Source organism: Lissotriton vulgaris, chromosome 10 (genome assembly GCF_964263255.1).
Source record: "Lissotriton vulgaris chromosome 10, aLisVul1.2, whole genome shotgun sequence".
NCBI classification, from domain to species: domain Eukaryota; kingdom Metazoa; phylum Chordata; class Amphibia; order Caudata; family Salamandridae; genus Lissotriton; species Lissotriton vulgaris.
Window position 1 is genome coordinate 952,188,808 of NC_141698.1, and position 12,489 is coordinate 952,201,296.

The following is a 12,489-nucleotide window of genomic DNA, read 5'->3' on the forward strand; positions in this document are numbered from 1 at the left end:
TGTGTTTACTTTCCTTTGACTTTACACCGCCCTGAGCACACTCTTCCCTCCCCTTCTTCCCTTCCCCAACTGGGGCTACTTATTAAATGTGAATGTTTTCTTATAATGATTGAAATCCGGTATTGTTAAATAAAGGACAATACCTGTTACAAGTCCTTCTGATTAATGTTTTTTGCGTAATGGTTGTGTTATTCAGTGTTAGTGTGTGTTGTACACAACACGTTCTCCTTGCGGGGACCCCTTCTTTACATATACCACATAGCGCCCAGGTCCCCGCGACTGCATGGGTTCAACCCCCTTTTTTGTAACGTTGGGCAGGGAAAGGACTGGTCTGTGCTTCCATCAACCTGCAGTTAGAGTTTTCTCAAAAGTCTTGAAGTAGAGCTTGCCACCTGTTGGAAGTCTCAGGGACAGAAAAGACTTTAAAGATTCAAGAGGAACCTTTGCGAAGGAGAAGAGCTGGAGAAACTGGGGAGAAATCCTGCCTCTTTGCTTTGTGCTGTCTGGGCTTGGCCTGCAGTGGCTGTTTCTGCCAAGGAAACAACAAGGACTTTCCTGTGTGCTGTGTCTCTTGCTTGAGGAAGATCTCCAAGGTCTTGAAGTAGAGCTTGCCACCTGTTCTGAAGTCTCAGGTACACAAATATGTCACCCCTGCCCCTCTCCCAAACTTTTGCTGGGAGTTTGGACCTGCCAAGAGGTTAATGGCAGTGTTCTGGGCCTCTGGAGGTTGTTTCTGGGGCTGGGAACTGCAAAAGACTCAAGAACTGTGAAAATCATCGCATCGCCTTTTCGCGACCCATCACAGTGGTGCAAGATGAATTTCTTACTTGTCATCACAGTCGAAGAATCGCTGCAGTGCCTGCCCATGGCTGAAGTGTCTGCCGTGCAACGAGTCCTGTGCACTGATCTCTGAAGTCCGAGATCACCGCTTGTGATGCAGTCCCTGCTGTGTAAGAACCGACACATTGAGGCGATGCGGCTGGAATCATCGCAGCATATCCAGGATCATCATGCATTGCATCGAGGCGCCAGGTCTGTCGCATTGCTGGGGGATGCAGTAAGAAACCGTCACATCACCTCCTCTCTGGTAAGGAACTGATGCATCACCTCTCCTGTGCAGCAGTAAGGAACCAAGGCATCACTTTCCCCGGAGTAAGGAACCGCCATGACCTTCCCTGTGTGTAAGGAACTGAAGCATTACCTTCCCTGCGAGCCGTTTTTTTAAATGATTTTGTCACATCCAAGGTACTTGGTGTTGAAAGTGTTGCATCTATAGTTTGCTATAGAAAAACTGTTTCTGCCTTTTAAAAGACAAATATTTTGATAACTGTATTGTGGACTTTTGTCGTTTTGGTCTTGTTTGGTTCAGATTCAAATTACTTACTTTTCTAAACTGGTGTGGTGTCCATTTGTAGTGTTTTCACTGTATCACTATATGTGTGCACAAATGCTTAACACACAGCCTCTGAGATAAGCTTGTCTGGTAGTGCCCCCTGCCAAGAGGGTGAGCAGGGGTAATTTTAGAAGTTTATCCCCCATACCCTGACAAGGAAGAAGGGTCCCTACTTGAACAAAGGTGCAAGCCATTGCCAACTAGCGACCCCCATTTCTAACACTAGGTCTCTTGTGGAGTTCAAAGGGGACCACTACCATCTTTGAGGAGTTGCATTTCAGGCAGCTCATCCTCATTGGTTTGCAATTTCTGCCATTGAGTTGGTGACCTTCGACAGGCATTAGAGGTGTGGCTAGAGAATGATCAGAGTGCTATCAGTGCAGGATATAATGTGGAGTCGGTGGGAATTGCCAATGAGCGATCCATGTAGGCGGTGAAGAGCATTGGGCTGAGCAGGGAGACATGAAGGACTCCAGCGATCAGGCTGGAGGCACAGGATGATTACAGGGCCCGGCTTATGGACTGGGTGCATCCTGGGAGGAAAGAGCTGACCCAGCAGAGGCTGGATCTGCATATTCTGATGTTGCATAGGCATTGACTTCATGCAATCTATTTTACAACATGTGTGGGAAGGTATTAACTCCCACTTTCTCTGGGTCACAAGATTAGTGCTAGGGCAATTGAAGATCAATCATGGGGTAGCAGCTGTTACCCCTGGTGAACTACTAAATCAAACCTCTGAGAGTGGTGGGCGTTTGCATCTAGGATTCAACGTTATATAGTGTGTTACACTTTCCAGTTTGTAGGTTAAAATTCCTAAAAGTCCAGCCCAGTATGGTTGATTAGTAAGTGTAGAGTACAGTGTAATGTGGTGAAATTGGGAGGATGTTTTGGTGGCCTCCCCAGAACCCCTACCCTGGACAGATCACTTTTATGTCCCATTTGTTATACACCTGCCTAAGCATAAAGTTACTGCTCCTGCCCCTCTTAATTACCCCCGTCGCAGGTGGGCATGTTTTTCCTTGCCAGAGTTCAACAAAGCTCTCATCGAGGGTGGGCCCCCAGGAGGCAATGATGTGGCAACGGCCAGCAAATTACTTAATGACCGCATCACTGCTGCTCTGGATTGCACAGCCCCATTAGGCCGGCCAACTAAAGATGTCCACAGACATAGAACTGCTCCCTGGTTTAGCGATGCGTTGCGCTGCGCCAAAAGGGAATGCAAACGAGCAGAGAGACAATGGAGAGTGGCTTACGACGATCGGTCGAAAGAGGCCTATCTCATTAAGAGGCGCACCTATCATAATAAAATCCGGATAGAGAAAGCCACATATTATGCAGACAGAATTCAGGGGGCAGAGAACTCTGCCAGGGAACTGTTCAGCATATATAAATCCTGGGCCACTCCTAAAACCTCTACTCAAGAGGATGATTACTCAGTAGCAGCTTGCAACCGCATTGCTAGCTACTTCGGAGATAAAGTGTCCAAAATTTATTCTGCTTTTCCCGAAATCCCTCCTGCAGCGGAAGAGCCTGCAGACCTAGCAGAGATGGAAGACGATCTAAATCTGCTTCTCAACTTCACCACCCCCTCTCAGGCAGAGTTAGTTAAAATCTGCAGATCTGTTAAATCCGGTTCCCCCCGGGACCCTGCATCCCCAAAAAGGTTGAGTGACAGTCTGGAGACCCTTGAACCCTATATCAGGCACGTGCTGGATGTCTCTTTCCGATCGAGCTCTATACCTGAGGACTGGAAACAGGCTGTGGTGCTTCCCCTCCGCAAGAAGCCCAACATTAGCTTCGAGAAGCTAGACAACCTACGCCCCATCTCTCTGCTGCCTTATTTTTCTAAGGTAGCGGAGAAGGTGGTAAACAAACAGCTTATGAAGTATGTGGAGGAAGGCAACATTCTTCACCCTACCCAATTCGGGTTTCGGCCCCGTCATTCTACGGAATCTGCCCTTCTTAGGGCCACCGAATCCCTCAGACAGGGTGCAGACGAGGGACAAACCATGGCTCTAATCCTATTAGATCTCAGCGCTGCATTCGACACAGTAGCACATTCCATCTTGCTACAGTGTCTGAACAAAGGAGGGGTGAGAGGAGCAGCGTTGAAATGGATTTATTCATTTCTCACTGGCCGAGGCTTCCAAGTGAGGCAGGGCGACCACTACTCTGAGCGAATTTCTTTGGACCAGAGGGTGCCGCAGGGCTCGTCCCTGAGTCCAACACTTTTCAATCTTTATGTCGCTCCTATCGCCACCTTAGTAGAGAGTCACGGCCTCCGCTTGGTGTCTTATGCCGACGACACGCAGTTGGTGATCTCCCTGTCGCGCGCACCCAGTCTCTCGGCGGACATCTTCAGAGCTTGCATGCAAGATCTAGCTGCCTGGATGTCCGCCAACTGCCTCAAGCTCAACGGAGGCAAGACTGAGGTGCTGGTCGTGGGGGGCTGCCAATCAGCGTGGACGTCGGCATGGTGGCCATCCTGCCTAGGTCCAACTCCCTCTCCGTGCCAGAAAGCAAAGAATCTGGGCATCTGGTTTGACACTGATCTCACCTTTGGCCCCCAGATCAATCAGGTGGTTGGATCATGTTTTGGGACCCTTAAAAGCCTCAGGAAGACTTTGAAGTTTTTACCCGTGAAAGCCCGTCAAACCCTGGTGCATGCACTAGTCACATCAAAGATGGACTATGGCAATCTTCTCTATTTAGGGACTTTGGAGAAGAACTTCACCCGCCTACAGGTCCTACAGAATGCCGCTGCCCGCTTAGTGCTTAAACTACCCAGAAGAGCTGCATCGGCCGCGGCCCTCCGATCTCTGCATTGGCTTCCGGTCAGAAGCAGGGTAGAATTTAAAGCTCTATGTACGTGCCATCGGATCATCAATGGGAGATCCCCCCTTCCACTGCAGGGACTTCTGACTACTTATGAGCCGTCCCGCTCGTTGAGATCCTCTGGCTCTGGACTCCTGGTCGTTCCCAAGGTGTCTAGAGCTCGAATGGGCGGAAGATCTTTTAGGTACCTCGCAGCCTCAAGATGGAACAAACTTCCCATGGCACTGAGATTAGAGCCATCTGAATCAATTTTCAGAGCCAAACTTAAAACTGCACTATTTGCCCAGTAAGGTATGCCGCTTCTATAGGTTCCAGTAAGAGTTGCTCCTTAGCGCGGGGACACGCCGTTGTGCGTCACCAAGCGCTTTACAAAACCCCCTAAATAGAAATAGAAATAGAAATTGGGCCTCTGGAATTCAAACAATATGATGGTATCTTGTCAATAAGGTGTGTGGCGGGCGTTTTTATGTACTTAATATTCTTAATAGTGTTAATTCTAGTCCCCCAATTCACGAAATCATCAGACTAGATAGATCTGATAAACCAGGGGACGATATTGCCTGCATTTGCCGAAACAGTCTATTAGTGAACCGATCACATTCTCAATTACTATCATCATGTGAATACCTTTGCATGGACATCATAAGCATCCACAGACCAGTTTGCTCTTTGCACACATTCCACCACCCTCCAGGCGACAACCTCATTTTCATTGAACAATTCATGGATATCATAACGACAAACACCGGACCCCAGACTGCCCAAATATTCCTCGGAGTTCTCAATCTCCATTGACACAACATCAATGACCCCATAGTCAATAGCCTCAAAGACTTCCTTGCAGACCTAAACCTCATCCAAATCTGCAATAGCCCCACACACGACAAGTGCAAAACCAACAATTGATGGACAGAATGCAGAACAATGTCATACATTCACTCCAGTACAGAGATCTGGGCCAAAATCCATCATTTTTTTGCTTACCACGCCATTCCAGTTTGAACCTAGCCATATGCAAATCAGTCTTGATCCTGTGCCCCATGGGAACAGTCCAGCATGAACTGCCAAGCCAGGTCCTCCCTGGACTAGAAACAAGCATCCTAGGACCGGTATCGGGTTTTCAACCCTCATCAGCCAGGATAGCTTGATTCCAATGGCATGGAGAGCATGGCACTGGAGTCAAGCTATCCTGGCTGATGAGGGCTGAAAGCCCGAAACCGGTCCTAGGATGCTTGATTCCTGTCCAGGGCAGACATGGCCTGGCAATTCGGTCTGGACTGTTCCCATGAGACTCAGGGTGAAGACTCATTTGCATATGGCTATGCCTGAACTGGGGTGGTATGGTGAGCAAAATAACGATGGATTAATCCCAGATCTGTGACTGGGGGTGAGGTTTGACAATGTTCAACAATCCGTCCATCATCTTTTTGTGTTCCACACACAACAAGGGCGCAACCCTAGACTTAGTCATTTCCAATGCTGACTCTATTCAACTGAACACGATACCCCCCTGTGACCGGTCCGACCACCATTCCATCACATTCTTTATTAATGAATCAGGAAGAACACACTCAGCCCAACCCACGAAACCCAAAATATGGAAAAGGAACCTAAAGAGTGCCAGCACAGACTTACTCCTATCATCTAGTGCCAACCTCTTGCTGCCTCCAGCAGATCATTTTGATGTCCAAGCGTTGACAAACCACTACTTTACCTCTATGACCACGGTAATAGACACAATTGCACCACTACAATTACGGAGAAGACAGAAAACATAAAAACGGACCTACTCAGTTTAAAAACTCTTTATTCGATTACATAAACATAAAGACATTTACATTTAAAACAATAACAGTAATATCCTTGCAAGTCATTTCTTATTGAGTGCAAAATACAAAATTCCCCTGAAAATAATCCAAAGTTACTCCTTCGGTACATACAAAAATACAATAATTTAGTATAAAATACATTTAAAATAGACAATAAGTATCAATAAAAGACGGCCGCAATACTATGTACCAAATTTTAAATAAAACCAATTAGCACAATCTCTTTATAGTAGAACTATCACATCTCTCACAGTATTAACAGCTCAATCTGTGAGCACGGATCATCCACATGCCATGTAACAGACCTACTCAAGACCCTAGCAACTGTAAATGGCACTCACAAGAGCACCCCTCCTCCATCTTTAACCTCCCCCAGCACACTCCCTCCCAAAGTTTGCCCTAAAAAAGAATCCAAAATGGACCGCCTTCAACCTTTACTCAGAAGATGAAATACTAAAAGTAATCACATCACTCAAACCCTCTAACCATTTCACTGATCCTCTTCCTGCCAATTACCTGAAAGAGTTCAAGCCGTGACTTCTGCCTCTATGGACCAAGATTATCAACAATTCTCTACTTCAAAGAATAATTCCTGAAAGCCTTAAATCTGGCCGATATTGCCCAATCTAAAGAAACCAACTGCAGACCACACAGACCTAAATAACTACCGCCCGATCTTTAATATTCCAATTTCGGCCAAACTCCTTGAAAGATGTGCTCACAGCTAGAAGGGAAACCACATTGATCATTTCAGCATGCTCAACCAATACCAATCCGGCTTTCCTGCAGGGCACAGTACTGAATCAGCAATGACTCACATATTGATGACGCACTAAAACTCCTTGACCAAAACAAAACCTGTCTAATAATCCTTCTTGATCTCTCTTTGGCATTTGACACTGTCAAACATGATAATCTTCTAGACCTCTAGAAAGATTTATGGTCAATCAATCCCTATCTATGGCCGTCCCAGTCACTCTAGGAGTTCCACAGGGTTCATCCCTCTCGCCTACACTCTTAAACCTTTTCATGGAACCCCTGACTGAAATGATCAACTCCTCAAACATCCATTATCAATATCATATGTACAATGATAACACCCATCTTTACTTTAAAATCACCTCTCTGGACGATATCACAACCCTCAATTCAACTCTAAAATAAACACAGATCTGACTGGCGGACAACCACCTGAAACTAAATACCCTAAAGACGGAATTCCTCCTAATCGCTCCTCCCAACAAATCTGCAAGTATTGAAGAATGGTTTAAACAGCTCACAGCGCTCAACTGCCAACCTCATATTGTTGACTCAGCAAAATCGCTAGGACTAATACAGGAAATAAATCTTAACACGCAGAAACATATCAGTGCTGCAACAAAAGGTGCAAATTTTCAGATCAACAGCCTGAGAAAACTAAAACTATTCCTTCCCGCAAATGACTTCAAACTGGCTGTTCAAGCATTAGTAATCCCAAGACTAGACTATGGGAGTGCAAGGCGATGCAGTCTTCCCAGATCATCAACGGCCCCTCGAAGAGCTTCGCTCAATTCAGCAGGTAGGCTAATCATGGTCTCAAAAAGAAATTCTCATATTACCCCGACCTTAGAGCTCTTATCTGGCTTCCTTTCGAAGCCAGAATTAAAATACAAATCGCTTGCACAACCTACAAAGCCCTACATCACAATACTCCAAGATACCTGGCCCAAAAACTGGGGCTATCTTGTGGAAACAGATCCTACCGAAGTACCAGCAATCTTCTACTGAAACCACAGCGCTTTAACAAAAAGAATACATACAACCGTGCCGTCTCTGGAATCGCTCCTAGGATTTGGAACGCACTGCCCACTGAAACTAGACAGAACCCTTATTTTAAGGAAACTCTCATGAAACATTGTACATTTGCATCTCGCAACAGAGAACTGTATGTAAAGTCTTTTACATTTGCATCTACGCAACTGATAACTGTTTTTCAAGTCCTAACTTTGTATTCATCTGTTCCTTTTGTGTCCTGCTCTCGACTCATGTAAAGAGCTCTGATACCTGCAAGGGTCATGTTTGCGCTATATAAAACCTTCAAAGTAAAAAATTAATAATATACAGAAATGAAGCAGCAGAACTAATCATACAGCACCTTAAAAAATACAGACTTCATGTATGAGGAACATTCAGTAAAAGTGGTTGCAAATTGTTCATCTTCTACTGAATGCATTGGTGTTTTCCAAACCAATCTATTTACTCGGTCCACAGACACGCCATTGACCTATGGAATCTACTAGACACCATCTCTCCAGACGTCGCCTTCCTAACTGAAACATGGATGAACGCTTCCTCCACCCCAGACATCACCATTGCCATCCCTGAAGACTATAAGATCACACGCAAGGACCGCACCGACCACACAGGAGGAGGAATCGCTATCGTCCATAAGAAATCAATCCGCATCTCAACCAGCTCTGACGCCAACCTCGCTAACTCCGAACACCTTCACTTCCAGATCCACATCGACCCCAAGACCACACTCAGAGGCACCCTCCTCTACAGACCACCAGGACCCCGCGCAAAATTCAGTGAAGACATCACGGACTTCATCACTCCTCACGCGCTCCCCTCCAAAGACTACATCCTTCTGGGAGACCTCAACTTTCACCTTGAAAAGATCAACGACCGCAACACCACCACCCTCTTGGACAACCTCGCCAACCTCGGACTTAAACAACTGGTCACTTCCCCCACCCACATCGCAGGTCACACACTCGACCCCATCTTCACCTCCAGCAATCATGTCTCCTTCAGCCACACTACGGATCTCCTCTGGACTGACCACAGTTGTGTTCACTTCACCTACAACAAACCAAAACCCACCAACCACATCCAACCAACTCTGCAAAGAAACTGGAACAAAATCACCACGGACCAAATCTCCGCATCGCTCCTTCTAAACACCCCAGCCCACTCTTCTAACGCAAACGAAGCCGCCGCCAACCTCACCCTATGGTTATCCAACACCGCCGACACCTTAGCACCACTGAAGAAACGTCAAAGCAAACCTGGCAGCAAAAAGGCCTCATGGTTCAACGATGATCTTAAGAAGTCCAAGAAACTCTGCCGCTCCCTTGAAAAGGCCTGGAAAAAAGACCCAACCACTAGCACCAAGGACGCCTTCAAAAACGCCACCCGCACTCACCACCAACTAATCCGAAAGGCCAAGAAAACAGCATTCAAGGATCGACTTGACAACAATGCCCACAACAGCAAGGAACTTTTCAACATCGTCAAGGAATTTTCCAATCCCTCGGCCAACTCCAACGACATCACCCCCTCTCAAGCCCTCTGCGACTCCCTAGCCTCATTCTTCCACAACAAGATTGCAGACATCCACAACAGCTTCGACAACCAACCCGGAAACCAACCCACCCTACCATTTGCTGAACCTTCTCCCCCCGTGAACACCCTTAACGACTGGAACCCAATCTCCACTGAGGACACCATCCGCCTGATGAATTCCATCCACTCAGGATCCCCCACAGACCCATGTCCTCACCACATCTTCAACAAAGCAGACTCCGTCATAGCACCGCACCTCCGAGACGTCATCAACTGCTCCTTCAACTCCGCCACCTTCCCGGAAGACTGGAAACACGCTGAACTCACCGCCCTTCTGAAAAAACCCACAGCGGACCCCTCCGAACTCAAAAATTACCGCCCCATCTCGCTCCTTCCATTCCCGGCCAAGGTCATCGAGAAAGCTGTCAACAACCAGCTCGCCGCCTTCCTCGAAGCCAACAAATCCCTCGACTCCTCACAATCTGGCTTCCGAGCAAAACACAGCACTGAGACCGCCCTCATCGCAGCAACAGACGACATTCGAACTCTACTGGACAATGGAGACACAGTCGCCCTCATCCTCCTCGACCTCTCTGCAGCATTCGACACAGTCTGCCACAGCACCCTTTTACAACGCCTCAATAACATCGGAATTCAAGGAAAAGCACTTGAACGGTGTACCTCGTTCCTCACCGGAAGAACCCAGAGAGTCCGCCTTCCACCATTCAAGTCCGAGGCCTCTGAAGTCATCTGTGGCGTACCACAAGGATCCTCACTCAGCCCCACCCTCTTCAACGTATACATGTGCCCCCTCGCGGCCATCGCCCGCCAACACAACCTCAACATCATCTCTTACGCGGATGACACTCAACTAATCCTTTCTCTCACCAATGACCCCAGCACCGCCAAAACTAACCTACACGAAGGAATGAAAGAAGTTGCCGAATGGATGAAACAAAGCCGTCTGAAACTGAACTCAGACAAAACTGAAGTCCTCATCTTAGGTACATCCCCTTCTGCATGGGACGACTCCTGGTGGCCGGAAGCCCTCGGAAAAGCATCCATCCCGACAGACCACGCACGGAACCTAGGCGTCATCCTGGATTCTTCACTCTCAATGAACAGACAAGTCAGCGCCGTATCCTCTTCCTGCTTCAACATTCTTCGCATGCTCAGAAAAACATTTCGCTGGATCCCCACCGAAACAAGGAAAACAGTCACCCATGCTCTGGTCACGAGCCGACTGGACTACGGAAACACCCTCTACGCAGGCACTACCGCTAAACTCCAGAAGAAACTCCAACGAATCCAAAACGCCTCAGCCAGGATCATATTAGACATCCCGCGCAACGAACACATCTCTGGTCACCTTAAAGACCTCCACTGGCTACCCGTCAATAAGAGGATCACTTTCCGACTGCTAACCCACGCACACAAATCACTCTACGACATCGGACCAGAATGCCTCAACTCACGACTGTCCTTCTACACCCCCTCCCGCCAACTACGTTCTTCCAGCCAAGCCCTCGCCACTGTACCTCGCATCAACAAGACCACCATGGGAGGCAGATCCTTCTTATACCTGGCTGCTAAAACATGGAACTCACTCCCCGCTTACCTTCGCCTTACCCAGAACCACCTAGCATTCAGAAAGCAACTTAAAACGTGGATATTTGACAAGTAATCCTCCCCCCCTTTCGAAGCGCCTTGAGACCCTCTGGGTATGTAGTGCGCTATATAAATTCTCTGACTTGACTTGACTTGACTAATCGATTGGTTCACAAAATGTTAAAACATAGCAGTTTGAAATTTGACCTACCCCATGAATATTAATGGAGTCACAAATTGGGAATCTACTAAGCATGGGCGAATTTTGCGAATCTCGCGTTCACGAATTTTGCGGATTTGCGAACTCGCAATCCGCAAAATCCACGAATTCTCGCGAATTTGCGGATTTTTTTTTGTGTTTGCGTGGGTTTCTGCCAGTTCGCGAGGGTTTTGTACAATTTCGCAAACGGGTCGCAAGTTTTGCGAACTTGTTGTTTCTACGTGTCCAGCCTGTTTGGGACACTCTTCTTCATCACTGCCACTCTCTGTCACCACTGCCACTCTCTGACTACTCATGCCACCCTCTGGCCCACCCATGCCACCCTCTGTTTCATCACAGCACCCTCTGGTTGTCCAGTGTACATTATTGTGGCAAAGCAAAGCACACCTTCCCTGCCTCAAGTGACCTGAATTAATTTGGGGCTGATTAATGTGTCACAGAATATTTTTTTAGCTGGCACCTGCTTCCTTAGTGCTTCCTGATTAGTGATCTTTTGCACTTGCTAAGTGCTTTCATTGTTGCAAAATTAGTTACAACACCTGTTCTGCCCCAACTGACAATAATGAATTAGGGGCTGATTAATGTGTCACTGGATTTGAAATTCCAGCCTGGCTCCTGCTTGTCTGCCTTAGCTGTAATTCAGGACCTTTGTGTAACTATTCTGAGGGTCAGAGCAGGGTCACATAATAGTTGCAAGTAGACAACTGAACTCTGGAGGGGACCCTCAGGAAGCACTACAGGAAATGGCTACTAATGATGAGCTTGAACTTTTGAACCTGGTAAGTAGTTTCAGTTTTGCTAAGATCGTATTTCTGCAATTTAGCGCTTATTCGCGGGGCGCGAAGTTGAACTGGGAAGCCGCGAACTCACGCGAACAGTGCGAGCAAGCCATAAAATCCGCTGCTCGCGGATTTGCGGATTTTGCGGGAAATTCGCGAATTGCGAATTTACCGAAAATCCGCAAAATCCGCGAGCGTAACGGATTTTCCGCCCATGCTTAGAATCTACTATGATTCACTGTCATCCTAATGAGGGTGGCCTGCTGGGGTCAACAGATCACCATATCTGTGAGTGCCTTTAAGAAATATTTTTTTTAAGCTGCCCATTTTCCTCACAGAGATATGGGATTTGTTTTAAAAACTAAACAAAAAGCTTAAACTTTTACATAATAGACTGCAAGGTGGTCCAAACGACCACTGCCAATATTTTTAAAACAATGTTCTTACCATATTCTCATGTATTTGTATGGGTTACCACCTCCTTTAAAGTGTCAG

At 47.0% G+C, this 12,489-nt stretch overlaps 1 protein-coding gene across 1 annotated transcript in view; it reads left to right on the forward strand.

Annotated features, from left to right (window-relative positions):
• The window catches only part of MALRD1 (MAM and LDL receptor class A domain containing 1), a 2,333,045-nt gene that overhangs the window by 544,673 nt on the left and 1,775,883 nt on the right, over positions 1–12,489 (forward strand). The gene's annotated exons all lie outside the window — the stretch shown is intronic.